The sequence below is a fragment of the Triticum aestivum genome, chromosome 3A (assembly GCF_018294505.1).
Source record: "Triticum aestivum cultivar Chinese Spring chromosome 3A, IWGSC CS RefSeq v2.1, whole genome shotgun sequence".
NCBI classification, from domain to species: domain Eukaryota; kingdom Viridiplantae; phylum Streptophyta; class Magnoliopsida; order Poales; family Poaceae; genus Triticum; species Triticum aestivum.
Window position 1 is genome coordinate 33,740,918 of NC_057800.1, and position 18,543 is coordinate 33,759,460.

Sequence of the window (18,543 nt, forward strand, 5' to 3'; positions counted from 1 at the left end):
CGGTACCGGCGGCCGGCGACGCGCCGTGGCGGATGAAGCGGGGACGCCGGGAGCGTTCGCGCCCGCGCGCGGAGGGCGCGCGCACACTTCCGGCCCCTAGGCCGCCGCCGCACTATCGGCTGCCGGCGCGCTTCTTCGGCTACTGCTACAACTGCGGAGAAGACGACCACATCTCGAGGGAGTGCACGAACCCGACCAAGTGTGTTCTCTGTGATGGCACCGGGAACAGCTCCAGGGACTGCCCGCTGCGGCGTGGCTCCTCGTCCGGTGGCAGCTCCCCCAGGCCGCCTGCTCGTCGGCAGCGTGTCTTCTCTCCGTCTCCGCTGATGCCTAGGCCGTCGCTGGGTGCGGTCCCCCCGCCCCCGCCCCCGCCCGAGGTCGTCCGGCTTGGTCGCTCTTGGAGCAATGTTGTGCGGGAGGACTCCAGTGAGGGATCGGTGGATGGCCCGGCCTTCGTCGTCCCCTTCGTCGGGCTCCCCCCCCCCCCCGGGGTGGAGGTTGTAAGGCTGCCGCCGGCGCAGCGGGTGGAGGAGCCATCCTGTTGCCACCTTGAGCGCTCCGAGGAGATGGAGCGGCTGGAGGCGGAGCTCGCGCACGCGGTTGTGGTTACCATCGTCGGAAACCGCCGGCGGTGGATCTGGCCAGTGCGGCGGAGGCTCTTCATGCTGCATTTGATGTCGGGCCGGCGTCCATGTCCATCCGTGCCTTCTTCCCCGAGGACTTTCTGGTGCTCTGCGACTCCATTCACCTCCGGCAGCGCATGGCGGATCGCGGTCGGGCGGACGGCCCGGGCTTCACGCTGACGCTCCTGTTGGAAATATGCCCTAGAGGCAATAATAAATTAGTTATTATTATATTTCCTTATTCATGATAATCGTTTATTATCCATGCTAGAATTGTATTGATAGGAAACTCAGATACATGTGTGGATACATAGACAACACCATGTCCCTAGTAAGCCTCTAGTTGATTAGCTCGTTGATCAATAGATGGTTGCGGTTTCCTGACCATGGACATTGGATGTCGTTGATAACGGGATCACATCATTAGGAGAATGATGTGATGGACTAGACCCAATCCTAATCCTAGCACAAAGATCGTGTAGTTCGTATGCTAAAGCTTTTCTAAATGTCAAGTATCATTTCCTTAGACCATGAGATTGTGCAACTCCCGGATACCGTAGGAATACTTTGGATGTGCCAAACGTCATAACGTAACTGGGTGGCTACAAAGGTGCACTATGGGTATCTTAAAAAGTGTCTGTTGGGTTGGCACGAATCGAGACTGGGATTTGTCACTCCGTGTGACGGAGAGGTATCTCTGGGCCCACTCGGTAGGACATCATCATAATGTGCACAATGTGATCAAGGAGTTGATCACGGGATGATGTGTTACGGAACGAGTAAAAAGAGACTTGCCGGTAACGAGATTGAACAAGGTATCGGGATACCGACGATCGAATCTCGGGCAAGTACAAAACCGCTAGACAAAGGGAATTGTATACGGGATTGATCGCATCCTCGACATCGTGGTTCATCCGATGTGATCATCGTGGAACATGTGGGAACCAACATGGATATCCAGATCCCATTGTTGGTTATTGACCGGAGAACGTCTCGGTCATGTCTGCATGGTTCCCGAACCCGTAGGGTCTACACACTTAAGGTTCGATGACGCTAGGGTTATAAAGGAAGTTTGTATGTGGTTACCGAATGTTGTTCGGAGTCCCGGATGAGATCCCAGATGTCACGAGGAGTTCCGGAATGGTCTGGAGGTAAAGATTTATATATGGGAAGTCCTGTTTTGGTCACCGGAAAAGTTTCGGGTTTTATCGGTAACGTACCGGGACCACCGGGAGGGTCCCGGGGGTCCACCAAGTGGGGCCACAAGCCCCGAAGGGCTGCATGGGCCAAGTGTGGGAGGGGACCAGCCCCAGGTGGGCTGGTGCGCCCCCCCACAAGGGCCCAAGGCGCCTAAGGGGAGGACGGGGGCAAACCTTAAGGGCAGATGGGCCTTAGGGCCCATACCTGGTGCGCCTCCCTCTCTCCCTCCACCTGGCCGCCACCCAGATGGGATCTGGGGGCTGCCGCCACCCCTAGGGAGGGAACCCTAGGTGGGGGCACAGCCCCTCCCCTCCCCCTATATATACTTGAGGTTTGGGCTGCCCAACACACACGAGTTTCTGACCTCTCCCTGGCGCAGCCCTACCTCTCTTTCTCCTCATATCTCGCGGTGCTTGGCGAAGCCCTGCTGGATCACCATGCTCCTCCACCACCACCACGCTGTTGTGCTGCTGCTGGATGGAGTCTTCCTCAACCTCTTCCTCTTTCGTTGCTGGATCAAGGCATGGGAGACGTCACCGGGCTGTACGTGTGTTGAACGCGGAGGTGCCGTCCGTTCGGCACTAGGATCTCCGGTGATTTGGATCACGACGAGTACGACTCCTTCAACCCCGTTCTCTTGAACGCTTCCGCTTAGCGATCTACAAGGGTATGTAGATGCACTCTCCTTCCCCTCGTTGCTGGTTTCTCCATAGATAGATCTTGGTGACACGTAAGAAAATTTTGAATTTCTGCTACGTTCCCTAACAGTGGCATCATGAGCTAGGTCTATGCGTAGTTTCTATGCACGAGTAGAACACAAAGTAGTTATGGGAGTTGATTTTGTTCAATATGCTTACCGTTACTAGTCCAATCTTGATTCGGCAGCATCGTGGGATGAAGCGGCTCGGACCGACCTTACACGTACTCTTACGTGAGACTGGTTCCGCCGACTGACATGCACTAGTTGCATAAGGTGGCTAGCGGGTGTCTGTCTCTTCCACTTTAGTCGGATCGGATTCGATGAAAAGGGTCCTTATGAAGGGTAAATAGCAATTGGCATATCACGTTGTGGTTTTTGCGTAGGTAAGAAACATTCTTGCTAGAAACCCATAGCAGCCACGTAAAACATGCAAACAACAATTAGAGGACGTCTAACTTGTTTTTGCAGGGTATGCTATGTGATGTGATATGGCCAAAAGGATGTGATGAATGATATATGTGATGTATGAGATTGATCATATTCTTGTAATAGGAATCACGACTTGCATGTCGATGAGTATGACAACCGGCAGGAGCCATAGGAGTTGTCTTAATTTATTTATGACCTGCGTGTCAACATAAACGTCATGTAATTACTTTACTTTATTGCTAACCGTTAGCTGTAGTAGTAGAAGTAATAGTTGGCGAGACAACTTCATGAAGACACGATGATAGAGATCATGATGATGGAGATCATGGTGTCATGCCGGTGACGATGATGATTATGGAGCCCCGAAGATGGAGATCAAGAGGAGCAAAGTGATGATGGCCATATCATGTCATTTTTTGATTGCATGTGATGTTTATCATGTTTATGCATCTTATTTGCTTAGAACAACGGTAGTAAATAAGATGATCCCTCATTAAAATTTCAAGAAAGTGTTCCCCCTAACTATGCACCATTGTGAAAAGCTTGTCGTTTCGAAGCACCACGTGATGATCGGGTGTGATAGATTTTTACGTTCGAATACAATGGGTGTTGACGAGCCTAGCATGTACAGACATGGCCTCAGAACACATGCAAAACACTTAGGTTGACTTGACGAGCCTAGCATGTACAGACATGGCCTCGGAACACAAGAGACCAAAAGGTCGAGCATGAGTCGTATGGTAGATACGATCAACATGAAGATGTTCACCGATGTTGACTAGTTCGTCTCACGTGATGATCGGACACGGCCTAGGTGACTCGGATCATGTAATCACTTAGATGAATAGAGGGATGTCTATCTGAGTGGGAGTTCATAAGATGAACTTAATTATCCTGAACATGGTCAAAAGGTCTTCGCAAATTATGTCGTAGCTCGCGCTTCAGTTCTACTGTTTAGATATGTTCCTAGAGAAAATTTAGTTGAAAGATGATAGTAGCAATTATGAGGACTAGGTCCGTAAACTGAGGATTGTCCTCATTGCTTCATAGAAGGCTTATGTCCTTAATGCACCACTCAGTGTGCTGAGCCTCGAATGTCGTCTGTGGATGTTGCGAACATCTGACATACACATTTTGATAACTACGTGATAGTTTAGTTAAACGGTTTAGAGTTGAGGTACCGAAGACGTTTTGAAACGTCACGAAACATATGAGATGTTTCGAAGGCTGAAATTGGGATTTCAGGCTCGTTCCCACGTCAAGAGGTATAAGACCTCCAACGATTTTCTTAGCCTGCAAACTAAGGGAGAAAAGCTCAATTGTTGAGCTTGTGCTCAGATTGTCTGAGTACAACAATCATTTGAATCGAGTGGGAGTTGATCTTTCAGATGAGATAGTGATATTTCTCCGAAGTCATTACCACCAAGATGCTAGAGCTTCGTGATGAATTATAATATATCAGGGACATATATGATGATCCTTGAGATATTCGCGATATTTGACACCACAAAAGTAGAAATCAAGAAGGAGCATCAATTGTTGATGGTTGGTGAAACCACTAGTTTCAAGAAGGGCAAGGGCAAAAAGGGATGCTTCATGAAACGTCAAATCAGCTGCTGCTCTAGTGAAGAAACCCAAGGTTGAACCCAAACCCGAGACTAAGTGCTTCTGTAATAAGGGGAATAGCCACTGGAGCAGAATTACCCTAGATACTTGGTAGATGAGAAGGCTGGCAAAGTCGATAGAAGTATATTGGATATACATTGTGTTAATGTGTACTTTACTAGTACTCCTAGTAGCACCATGGTATTAGATACCGGTTCGGTTGCTAAATGTTAGTAAACTCGAAATAAAAAAGCTGCGGAGTAAACGGAGACTAGCTAAAGGTGAGCTGGCGATATGTGTTGGAAGTTTTTCCCAAGCTTGATGTGATCAAGCATCGCACGGTCCCTCTACCATCGAGATTGGTGCTTGCATTGAGCATAGACATAATTGGATTATGTCTGTCACAATACGGTTATTCATTCAAGGAGAATAATGGTTACTCTGTTTATTTGAATAATGCCTTCAATGGTCTTACACCTAAAATGAATGGTTTATTGAATCTCGATCGTAGTGATACACATGTTCATGCCAAAAAGATATACGATAGTAATGATAGTACCACCTACTTGGGGCACTGCCACGTAAGTCATATCGGTATAAAATGCATGAAGAAGCTCTATGTTGATGGATCTTTGGGCTCACTCGTTTTGAAAAGTTTGAGACATGCGAACCATGTCTATTGGTGTATATGCATGAAGAAACTCCATGCAAATGGACCATTTGGACTCACTTGATTTTGAATCACCTTAGACATGCAAATCATACCACATGGGCAAGATGACTGAAAGCCTCGTTTTCAGTAAAATGGAACTAGAAAGCAACTTGTTGGAAGTAATACATTTTGATGTGTGCAGTCCAATGAGTGTTGAGGTGTGTAGTGGATATCGTTATGTTCTTACTTCACAAATAATTTGAGTAGATGTTGAGTATATTTACTTGATGAATCACGAGTCTGAATTATTGAAAGGTTCAAGTAATTTCAAGGTGAAGTTGAAAGATCGTCGTGACAAGAGGATAAAATATCTATGATATGATCATAGAGATGAATATCTGAATTACGAGTTTGGCACAGAATTAAGACATTGTGGAAATTGTTTCACAACTAATACAGCCTGAAACACCATAGTATGATGGTGTGTCCGGACATCATAACTGCACCCTATTGGATATGATGCATACCATGATGTCTCTTATCGAATTACCACGATAGTTTATGGGTTAGGCATTAGAGACAACCACATTCACTTTAAATAGGGCACCACGTAATTCTGATGAGATGACACCGTATGAACTATGGTTTGGAGAAACCTAAGCTGTCATTTCTTAAAAGTTTGGGGCTGCAACGCTTATGTGAAAAAGTTTCAGGCTGATAAGCTCGAACCCAAAACGGATAAATGCATCTTCATAGGACACCCAAAACAGTTGGGTATACCTCCTATCTCAGATCCGAAAGCAATAAGGGATTGTTTCTAGAATCGGGTCCTTTCTCGAGGAAAAGTTTCTCTCGAAAGAATTGAGTGGGAGGATGGTGGAGACTTGATGAGGTTATTGAACCGTCTCTTCAACTAGTGTGTGGCAGGGCACAGGAGTTGTTCCTGTGGCACCTACACCAATTGAAGTGAATGCTTATGATAGTGATCATGAAACTTCAGATCAAGTCACTACCAAACCTCGTGGGATGGCAAGGATGCGTACTACTTCAGAGTGGTACGTAATCCTGTCTTGGAAGTCATGTTGCTAGACAACAATGAACCTACGAGCTATGGAGAAGCGATGGTGGGCCTGGATTCCAAAATGGCTCGAGGCCATATAATCCGAGAGAGGATCCATATATGAAAGCAAAGTGTAGACTTTGGAAGAACTACTTGATGGTCGTAAGGCTGTTAGGTACATATGGATTTTAAAAGGAAGACGGACAATGATGGTAAGTATCACCATTAAGAAAGCTCGACTTGTCGTTAAGATGTTTTCCGACAAGTTCAAGGAGTTGACTATGATGAGACTTTCTCACTCGTAGCAATGCTAAGAGTCTGTTGGAATTATATTAGCGATTACTGCATTATTTATGAAATCTTGCAGATAGGATGTCAAAACATTGTTTCCTCGACAATTTTCTTGAGGAAAGGTTGTATGTGATACAACCGGAAGGTTTTGTCAATCCTGAAAGATGCTAATAAGTATGCAAAGCTCCAGCAATCCTTCTAAGGACTGGAGTAAGCATCTCGGAGTTGGAATGTATGCTTTGATGAGATGATCAAAGATTTTGGGTGTATACAAAGTTTATGAGAAACTTGTATTTCCAAAGAAGTGAGTGGGAGCACTATAGAATTTCTGATGAATATATGTTGTTGACATATTGTTGATCAGAAATGACGTAGAATTTCTGGAAAGCATATAGGGTTATTTGGAAAGTGTTTTCAATGGAAAGCCTGGATTAAGCTACTTGAACATTGAGCATCAAGATCTATAGAGATAGATCAAGACGCCTGATTATACTTTCAAAGAACGCACACCTTGACATGTTTTTGAAGGAGTTCAAAATAGATCAGTCAAAGAAGGGGTTCTTACCTGAGTTGTAAGGTGTGAAGTTGAGTAAGACTCAAAGATTGACCACGGCAGAAGAAAGAGGAAGGACGAAGGTTGTCCCCTATGCTTCTGTCATAGGCTCTATACGATATGCCATGCTGAGTACCGCACCTGATGTGTGCCTTGCCACATGTCTCGCAAGAGGGTACAAAGGTGATCTAGGAGTAGATCACCAGATAGCGGTCAAAATTATCCTTAGAGGAATAAGGAAATGTTTCTCGGTTATGGAGGTGATAAAGAGTTCGACGTAAAGAGTTACATCGATGCAAGCTTAACACCTATCCGGATATCTCTGAATAGAGATACCGGTTACGTATAATGGAGCAACAATTTAGAATAGCTCCAAGTAGAACAGTTATTTGAAATGGCTCCAAATGTAGCATAGTAGTTGCATCTACAAGATGACATAGAAATTTGCGAAGTACATACGGATCTGAATGTTGCAGACCCGTTGACTGAAACCTCTCTCACAAGCATAACATGATCAAACCCAGAACTCTTTGGGTGTTAGTCACATGGGGATGTGACCTTGAGTGTTAATCACATATCAATGTGAACTGGATTATTGACTCTAGTGCAAGTGGGAGACTGTTGGAAATATGCCCTAGAGGCAATAATAAATTAGGTAATATTATATTTCCTTGTTCATGATAATCATTTATTATCCATGCTAGAATTGTATTGATAGGAAACTCAGATACATGTGTGGATACATAGACAACACCATGTCCCTAGTAAGACTCTAGTTGACTAGCTCGTTGATCAATAGATGGTTGCGGTTTCCTGACCATGGACATTGGATGTCGTTGATAACGGGATCACATCATTAGGAGAATGATGTGATGGACTAGACCCAATCCTAAGCCTAGCACAAAGATTGTGTAGTTCATATGCTAAAGCCTTTCTAAATGTCAAGTATCATTTCCTTAGACCATGAGATTGTGCAACTCCCGGATACCGTAGGAATACTTTGGGTGTGCCAAACGTCACAACGTAACTGGGTGGCTATAAAGGTGCACTACAGGTATCTCCGCAAGTGTCTGTTGGCTTGGCATGAAACGAGACTGGGATTTGTCACTCCGTGTGACGGAGAGGTATCTCTGGGCCCACTCGGTAGGACATCATCATAATGTGCACAATGTGATCAAGGAGTTGATCACGGGATGATGTGTTACGGAACGAGTAAAAAGAGACTTGCCGGTAACGAGATTGAACAAGGTATCGGGATACCGACGATCGAATCTCGGGCAAGTATAATACCGCTAAACAAAGGGAATTGTATACGGGATTGATCGAATCCTCGACATCGTGGTTCATCCGATGAGATCATCGTGGAACATGTGGGAACCAACATGGGTATCCAGATCCCGCTGTTGGTTATTGACCGGAGAACGTCTCGGTCATGTCTGCATGGTTCCCGAACCCGTAGGGTCTACACACTTAAGGTTCGGTGACGCTAGGGTTATAAAGGAAGTTTGTATGTGGTTACCGAATGTTGTTCGGAGTCCCGTATGAGATCCCGGATGTCACGAGGAGTTCCGGAATGGTCCGGAGGTAAATATTTATATATGGGAAGTCCTGTTTTGGTCACTGGAAAAGTTTCGGGTTTTATCGGTAACGTACCGGGACCACCGGGAGGGTCCCGGGGGTCCACCAAGTGGGGCCACAAGCCCCGAAGGGCTGCATGGGCCAAGTGTGGGAGGGGACCAGCCCCAGGTGGGCTGGTGCGCCCCCCCACAAGGGCCCAAGGCGCCTAAGGGGAGGAGGGGGGCAAACCCTAAGGGCAGATGGGCCTTAGGGCCCATACCTGGTGCGCCTCCCTCTCCCCCTCCACCTAGCCACCACCCAGATGGGATTTGGGGGCTGCCGCCACCCCTAGGGAGGGAACCCTAGGTGGGGGCGCAGCCTCTCCCCTCCCCCTATATATACTTGAGGTTTGGGCTGCCCAACACACACGAGTTTCTGACCTCTCCCTGGCGCAGCCCTACCTCTCTTTCTCCTCATATCTCGCGGTGCTTGGCAAAGCCCTGCTGGATCACCATGCTCCTCCACCACCACCACGCCGTTGTGCTGCTGCTGGATGGAGTCTTCCTCAACCTCTCCCTCTCTCCTTGCTGGATCAAGGCATGGGAGACGTCATCGGGCTGTACGTATGTTGAACGCGGAGGTGCCGTCCGTTCGGCACTAGGATCTCCGGTGATTTGGATCACGACGAGTACGACTCCTTCAACCCGGTTCTCTTGAACGCTTCCGCTTAGCGATCTACAAGGGTATGTAGATGAACTCTCCTTCCCCTCATTGCTGGTTTCTCCATAGATAGATCTTGGTGACACCTAAGAAAATTTTGAATTTCTGCTACGTTCCCCAACAGCTCCGGCCCTGGATTAGGTAGGCGCAGGCCACGGCGGTAAACCTCCCCTTCCTCGTTCCGCTTGACCTCGTCGGTGTGCCTGCCAATGCGTGGACGCGGAGGACGGCGGACGTCATCCTAGACGGCTATGGGTACGTGGTGGACATGGTGGAGGAAATGTCGAGCCGTAACGACATGTCTCACTTCCGCGTCTGGCTTCGCATGGCGGACCTCTGCCGCATTCCGTCCCGCAAGCTCCTCTTCATGGAAGAGCCGGCCCTGCCACCCGCGCCGGCGGCACGAGGCCGTCCGCGGGTTTTCTCCCGAGCTCGCGCTGGCACTCTGCGGTATCCCATCGAGATCCGTCGGGTGGGCGATCTCCCGGCGGTGCCTCGCCCGCCGCAGCCTCCCTCCTCACCATGGCCGCCCCACCTCCTTACCTGCCTTCCAATGATGGCCATGGCCCCGGTGCTGGCTCGTCGGGCCGCTAGATGGAGGAGGGTGGCTCGTCTGCTAGGCGCGTGGAGGAGCCCAGCGGCGGATATTTCCGGCGTTCCTACGCCGGAAAGGTGGACGCGGTGTCGAATCATCGCCGGCGGGCACCTGCCGGCGCTGATGATGGTGACATCATGCCATGTGGGGCTGGCTCTATGTGCACGCCCGACTGCGCTGCGCTGGGGCCCGCTGAGGCCATGCAGGCTTTGACCACGGTGGACTCTGGGGCCTGGTCCCAGGAATCGCAGGTACGAACTGGCCCCGGGCCCTCCTCGGGCTGTGCATCCGGAGTGGATATGGATTTGATGGATGTTGGCCGCTCCCCCTCTGCATGCAGCGGCCCGTCTTTCCAATCCGCGGAGGTGGGCAGTACGATTGCTGCTCTACGTGGCAGTTCGACAGGGGCGCGCGGACGCTCTCGTGATGCTTCTGCTGCCTCCTGGTCGGCCTCCTGGTCGGTCCGCAGCAACGGCTCGGGCAGGGTCCGCCTGTTAGTTGACCATGGCCCCGCTTTTGAGGCATCGGTTTCCCCGCTGCATGCGCGCTGCTCTCCCCAGGCGGACCCACACGAGCTTTCACCAATAAGTACACATGCAGCCCTGGCCCACCCAGCTACACCCCCATGCAGCAGCCCATTTGATCCCGCTACGTCACCCCATATGCTGGCCACCCCCGCTCGGGATTCTGCAACCAGCCCGTCTACCCCGCCTACCGTGCTTGAGCAGGTCCTATCACAGATCCGTGAGCACATATAGGCCCCCCTCCTGCCGCTCCCCGATGTGCAGCGTGGCCGGCGCAAGAGGCCAATCATTTTGGACGAGCTTTGCCGCTACAGCGCGAGGTTGCAACAAAGTGCCAAATCCCTGCCGTCGTCGTACATCAAACGGGCCCAACGGGTCTTGATGTCCAAGATGGGCATCTGTGAGCTGGAGGATGAGCCACCGGTGGAATGCCTGCAGAAGTATGCGGGGCTGTTTCGGAGCCCGCTGCCTCAACACCGCATCGACGCCCTAGTGAGGCTTTTCTCCTTAGATGTCCCTCTTGAGGACTCCTCGCTGTCTCTAGAGTTCTAGAGGATCGGACTGGTGGACTGTAGGCCTTGTAATGGAGATTGCAAATCATAACATTATGGTGTGGAACGTGAGGGGTCTCAACAGCGCAGCTAGGGGGGCTGCCATGAGAAGCTTGGTGGAGGACGCCTTGGCGTCGGTAGTGTGCCTTCTGGAGTCAAAACTCGAGAGGGTGGATCAGCGCATGATCCACTTGCTGCTAGGGCTGAAATTTGACGCGTTCGTGGCCCTTCCTGCACAAGGCATGGCTGGCGGAATCATCATCGCATGGGACTCCACGGTGGCCACAGTGCCCGCATTCTGGATCGACCAGTTTTCTGCCACGGTGGAGATGATTTTTGGGGAGGGCAATCAGTGGACGCTTACCGCAGTTTACAACCCAACTGACAACACGTTGAAACCTATGTTCCTTGATGAGCTCTGGGCTATCAGGGGGGCTTGTGCGGGACCTTGGGCGGTAGCGAGAGATTTCAATCTCATTGTTGAAGCGGCGGACAAAAACAACAACTTGATCAACAGGCGCATGATGGGGCGCTTTCGGCGCCTCCTAAACGATTTGGAGCTCAAGGAAGCATGCCTCATTGGACGAAGATATACGTGGAGCAATGAGAGGACTCGTCCTACCTTGGAAAAGATAGACCGTTGGTTCTCCACGGCAGATTGGGACACCGGGCACCCAGGGCACTTGTTGCAAGCCTTGTCCTCCTCCATCTTCGATCACTATCGCTTCTCATGTCAACCAACGTCTCGTTCCATCGCAAATCACGGTTCCACTTCCAGAACAACTGGCCTTCTCTTCCCGGGTTCCATGATGTCGTCGCAACGAGCTGGAACTCGCTGCCCTCGAAAGCCAACCCCTTCGTGGATCTATTTTTACGGCTAAAGGCCACTGCTAAGGCGCTGACCAGGTGGAATCAGGCCAAGGTTGGCAACATCAAGGAGCAGATGCTGCTGGCAAACGAGCTCATCCTCTGCTTCGATCAGGCGATGGACTCCCGACCTTTGTCGAGCGGAGAATCATGGCTCCGCAAGCAGCTCAAGAGGAAGGTACTTGGGCTGGCGTCTTTGCAGCGGACCATTGCCCGGCAGAAGTCGCGCATCTCGTGGCTAAAGGCTGGGGAGGCAACCGAGGCGTTTTTCAAGATCTATGCGAGCCAGCGGCATCGGAAAAACCACATACTACTAGAAAAAGGGCTATAGATGGGATTGACACTAATGGCGCAAGAAACCATCAGGGGTACGATCGTCCTGCGGTTTGATGACATCCACGCTATGTTGAACCTTCATCCGCTGCACTACACCTTCGTTCGGCTATTTTCACTGAGTATGGAGATGCAGATCATTCGCGACAAGACCCCGGACATCGTGATAGTCGACCCTTCTACATGCGTGCCAAGATCTTGGGCAGCGCTGGGGACCGGCAAGTCGCGAGTTCTTACCTCGAAGGCGTCATTCTGGCAAACCAAGATAAGGATAACTTCCTTGTGCCTTACTTTCTCGAGTAAGTCCTCCCCTCAACCGCCCCGTAACATATGAATTCTTAGATTTCAATCGTTTTTCTTTTAACATTCCGTGTTTTCTGCAGTGACACACGTTGCACGCTCATCCTCCTAAGCCCCAAATATTCCATGGCCATGTATTTCGACCCGGACCGTCAGTCGAACGTAGACTACACAAATGTCAAGAAGGTTCTTGATGATGTTCTCCCCGGCTACGTCAAATCTGGAGGCACCTTCACCAGGCCTATTCGTAAGTACGGCAAGCACGTGTTCTCCCACAATACGACGTTCTACTGCGTCAAGCAGCCGCCTGGCGGTCAGAAGGGTGCCTACTACGCCATCCATCACATGTGGGCGATCATACGAGACCATCATCAACTTCTGCTACCGAGTAGACTCAAAGATTGGGCCGTGAGCGTGTCGGCAATCCAGGACGCGGACATCAGACAAGAATTCTTTCGCATCCAGTCGGAGTTTGCGGAAATCATCCATCAAGATGTCCTTTGTACCGCGGGGCAGTTCTACCTCAGAAATCAACCGTCCAACAGTGACATCGACACAATCCTACAAATGCAGGCTGACAACGCCCGTTCTTTCATGACTCCCACGATAGACGGCGGCTTCATCCACGCTCCGGTCCCTTGAGTCGAGTCGAAAGCAGTGATGCTGTGTCTAGTTCTGAAACATCGATTGGCTCATGATGTAATTAAACTTTAATGAACTTGTAGTATGTCTCTTTGGTTTCGAGAGTCGTTCAACTTAAGATGTAATCGATGCTATTAATGTCTTGCTTTTCTCTTCCGATCGTTCTGTTGCATACTTATATATTTCTTATGTATTGTCTGTGAATTGGTACTAACGTTTCGTTTGGCTACTGCATAGAGATGTCGTGGTATGTCGTGTACAAGGGTAAGGTTCCCGGAGTCTACGACGACTGGGAGGAGTGTCGGAGACAGGTTCACCGATTCAGCGGTAACAGTTACAAAGGGTACGCCACTAGGGCCGAGGCCAAATCTAGATACGTCCGCTATCTAGCGGGAGAGGGGAGGGTGCGTTGGAGGAATCGGATGAAGACGAGTTTCATCGTGATGATGCTCATCGTGATGACCGCAGCTCTCTTCTATGTGATGGTAGTTTAGATGATCGATATCGATTTGTAATGTGAAGACAAACTCGCGGTCTCGAGACTTGTAGTATAATGTTCTATCTTTGTTCGGTCTTTTCAATTCGGAGACTAATATGATGACTTGTATTCGGAGACTAAAATGATGAATTGTATTCAGAGACTAATCTTCTATTGTATTCGATGAATCTGTTGTTGATGTGTGCTGTCTATATTTTATCCAATTATACATTTTGTAACCTGTGCAAAAAACAGAAAATAAAAAAATAAAAAAACCTAATATTCATACTAATGGCGCATCACATCATAGTGCGCCATTAGTATGCCAAAGGATACTAATGGCGCATCATTAAACAGTGCGTCATTAGTATGCCGAAGTTACTAATGGCGCATCTTGCTGTCGTGCGCCATTAGTATGCCAAAGCACCTGGGTATACATGGCCCCCTGGGAGGCATACTAATGGAGCACTATTGTATATACTAATGGCGCATCTGGGGTGCGCCATTAGTATACCAGATACTAATGGCGCACCAGTGGTGCGCCATTAATGGCCAAATTAGGTGTGCCATTAGTAGGCCTTTTCCTAGTAGTGACATATTCAGGCAGAAGCGCGGCGCGGCAGAGGCAACATCGCGGGCGGGCATGTGTGAGATGGCAGGGGACTTCTACGCGGGCCTCCTAGGCAGGCCGGTGCTGCGGCAGCACACGCTCCGCCTGGCTGCTCTCGAGCTGCTGGCGGTCGACACTACGATGCTCGAGGCCCCCCTTTCTGAAACCCTAATCTGGAGCACTATAAAGGCCATGCAGCCTGATAAGGCCTCGGGGCCTGATGGCTTCACCACGCGATTTTATCAGACGTGTTGGGCCATTATCAAGGAGGCGGTGATGAAGGCTGTGCAGGCCTTCGATGGTGCGGATGGCAAGGGGCTGGAAAGGCTTAACGAGGACTTCATCGTTCTGCTGCCAAAAGCGGAGGGCGCCATTGACATCAAAGACTTCAGGCCCATAAGCCTTATTCACAGTTTCGCCAGAATCCTCGCCAAAGCATTGTCGACTGAGCTCGCCCCGCTGATCCAAAGCTGGTTGACCGCAATCAGAGTGCCTTCATCTCCGGTAGGTCTATCCTGGACAACTTCATGCTCGTGCAACAGTCCATCCGCACCCTCCAACGTAAGCGAGCGCCGGCTATCATCTTCAAAATCGACATCGCCAAAGCTTTTGACAGTGTCTCATGGCCGTTCCTCCTTGAGGTGTTGTCGCATCGTGGATTTGGCCCAAGGTGGATCAGACGGATCTCCACTCTCCTCTCAACGGCAAGCACCCAGGTGCTCGTCAATGGCTCGGCCAGCACAAGCTTCTGGCACGGAAAGGGGCTGCGCCAAGGGGATCCTGTGTCTCCAATGATGTTCATCATCGTCATGGATGTTCTCACTGCCATGTTCAGAAAAGCGGAGGCGGTGGGTGTTTTCTCCTCGCTCCATGCGCTAGGGGTGCGCCATCGCCTATCGCTATACGCAAACGACGCCATCCTCCTGCTCAGGCCCTCGGCCGCCGAGATGGACGCGGCAAAGGGAATCCTAGAATGCTTCGGCGAGGCCACGGGACTTCGCTGCAACTTCGCCAAGAGCTCCATCTCCTTGATCCGCTGCAGTGTGGACGACGTACAGGGCATTGTTCAGGCGGCGGGCTGCGCCGTCAAGGAGTTGCCAATCACCTACCTTGGCCTTTCCCTATCGCTGCGTGCCCTGACCCGTACTGAGCTCCAACCCCTTGTGGACAGGATTGCAGCCCAGCTGCCTACATGGAAGGCCGGCCTCCTCCGTCGAGCAGGCAGACTGACGCTGGTGAACTGCAAACTCACAGCGATGCCTATCTTTCACCTGATGGCGCTGGATCTCCCACAATGGTTCTTCAAATGTATCGATAAGCTGCGTAGGGGCTTCTTCTGGGGCGGGCTCGAGGACGCCAGGGGCGGGTGCTGTCTCGTGGCTTGGTATATTGTTTGCTCCCCGAAGCCTCTGGGTGGGCTGGGCGTGCTCAATCTGCGGCTTCTGAACCAAGCATCGCGGTTGCGCTGGCTTTGGTTTCAGAAAACGGTGATGGATAAGTCTTGGGCAGGCCTGGAACTGGGCATCTCGGACATGGCCATGTCTCTTGGCCAGGCGGCGCTCAGGTGCACCATGAGGAACGGGCGCGGAGCTAGCTTTTGGCATGACTCTTGGCTCGACGGCCGCGCTCTAGCGCTAAGGGCTCCACATCTCCTTCATTTCGTCCAGCCGGCCAGCAAAAGGATGAGCGTCGCGGAGGCCTTGCATGATCATGCCTGGGTTCATGCAATTCGTGGAGCACCAACGGTGCCGGCCATCGCCGAGTTCCTCGACATCTGGGAGGACGTGCGGCATGTCACTCTTTCGGAGGCGCCAGACGAGACGAGTTCTCCTAGCAGCTTGGAGTGGCCGCCAAGTACTCCTCCCGGGACACTTACGCCGCCTTCTTCCTGGGAAGGGAGCTCGCGCCATGCGCGGACCACATCTGGCGATCTTGGGCGCCGCTCGAAGTTAAGATCTTTGCATGGCTTGCGGTGAGAGCAAGGTTGTGGACGGCCGATCGTCTGGCTCGCAGAAACATGCCGCACACTAGACTGTGCCAGCTGTGTTGCCAACAAGACGAGGATGTCAACCACATGCTCCTGGGCTGTGTGTTCGCGCGCGAGGTCTGGTACCGCGTTCTGCTTCCGCTGAGACTGCACAGATTCACTCCGGACGGTACGAAGCCGCTAGTAGAATGGTGGCCCAACATGGTGGAGACCGCGCCGGCGAGCTAACGAAGACTTCTCAACACCACTACCCTCGCCACTTTACGTTTCATCTGGCTCGAGCGCAACAGCCGCGTCTTCGAACGCAAGGCCTCTTCGGCCGCCGCCACGGTAGAGCTCATTAGGGCGGAGCTCCGGCTTTGGATTAGCGCTAGGGTTGACGGTGGATACCCTTTTCAGGTTCACTAGTACTTACAGTGGCCTGAGCCTAGGCGGAATTCCATGTAATGATCCTGTGACTCGGCTCCTCTCTTTCTATCTTAATGGAAAAGACATGCAGCGCTCTTGCATGTTCTTGAAAAAAAAAACTAGATCCATAAATATCTATGTTTTCATGCAAAACGAAAATATGTTCAATAACCTGCATACAAGTTTAAGCCAAATACAGCACATGAATGTACCAGCGAGTCACGAATATAAAAACTGTATCTAGAAACAACTATTATCTTACTCACTACAAAGATGCACACATCACATTGTGGAACAAAATTCTGAAAAACTCAATGAAAACAAATCTCGAATGAAACAACGGGGCGCGGCGTGCCGCCGCGCACTACCCGCTAGTACATAACATAAGAACAACATAATACAATTAACAGTAGAAATAAGAACAATAGCTAAATACTCCTGCTTATTTCATATCATACATAATTACCTAATTAGACCATAGTTGAAGACATCAAAGGCATCACATGCCCCTGCACGACCCCAGGTGTTGAACCCTGAGCAAAATATATAGTTATAGTTTTGCACTAAGTTGAGCAAAATATACAGTTTTCCAGTAAGTTCAGACGATCAAGCCTAGCCCGGAGAGCCACATGACGAGCAAGTCGCTGTGGATAATTGTGTGGCGCCGACAGAAGTAGTCTCAACTGCTCCCGAGCACCATCTGCCCCTGAAATGTATGGCCCTACACCTAGAACACACACCACTTGTCGGCAGAGGCTGACGACACCCTCGTTGACGACTGCCATTTCTTTATCACCGTCCTAAAGGCAGGCGGGATGACCAACATGGTGATCTCTTCCTCGTTCTTGATTTGCACGTAGAACCCGATTGACGCCCGTGTATATACAGTTCAAATCTTGATTTTATACATCCATGAGGCACGCCAGGGTGTCAGGGACAAGGCGTGTGACCTGCTTTTGTTTTGCGGAAAACCCCCCAAAATAGTTGTTTTCTTATAAAAAGGCCCTCAAAGAAAAACTAATAACTTGTAAAAATAACTATTAATCAATTTAATAATTGAAAATAGTCTGGGGTTCGAACTAGCGACACAGGTGTGCGTGGCTAGCCAGCCGACCAGTTCAAATTTGGAGGTGTTTGGTTCGCAATTTTACACCCGGTATCTGATTACATCGCAAACCGATACCGTTAATCGTGTTTGCTTCGCTTTGCAGATCCCGCATAGACAGGTCCCATCACAATTTACGTTATAGCCAGAGCGAGCCGACTCGGGCGAATTCTTCTGGCTTCCATCCCCAAACCACGCCCAGTCCCGTGCTAGCTGCCTAGACGTGGGTTTTCTGTTTTTTTTTTTCATTTCTTTTTACGCTGGGGCTCCGATTTTCTTGCCGGTATCCATTACCATTAGAACACTTAACCAAACAAGAATGGATTTTGGCCGATATCGTTTACATCAACGGTGTAAACCCATTATGTTTACATTTCCGTTCCACTTCTGGAACCAAACACCTTAGTGTTAAGAAATGATTCATATGATCCTAAAAAAAGGATTCGTATACTTTGTAAACATAAAGCTGAACGACATAAATCTTTTTTTTATTCGCAGCCGTACATACCACTCCGACCGACAACATCAGATGGCAAAATGATAAATTTAGGTTTATGACATAACGAGCCCGTGTGGCTAAAACGGACCACAGTGTGGCTCGGTTTTGAACGTGTTTGTTTTTTTTCATTTCATTGTTAAAATATATTAATTATAATTGTGTGTTACAAACAATATACAATATTTAAAACAAATTGCGTTAAAAAAGTTTATATTATTTCATAAAATACCTATGCAATATTTTAACAGAAATAT

At 49.7% G+C, this 18,543-nt stretch overlaps 1 protein-coding gene across 1 annotated transcript in view; it reads left to right on the forward strand.

The window, feature by feature from the left end:
- Positions 1–18,543, forward strand: part of LOC123060039 (GTP-binding protein YPTM2-like) — a 38,518-nt gene that overhangs the window by 6,973 nt on the left and 13,002 nt on the right. The gene's annotated exons all lie outside the window — the stretch shown is intronic.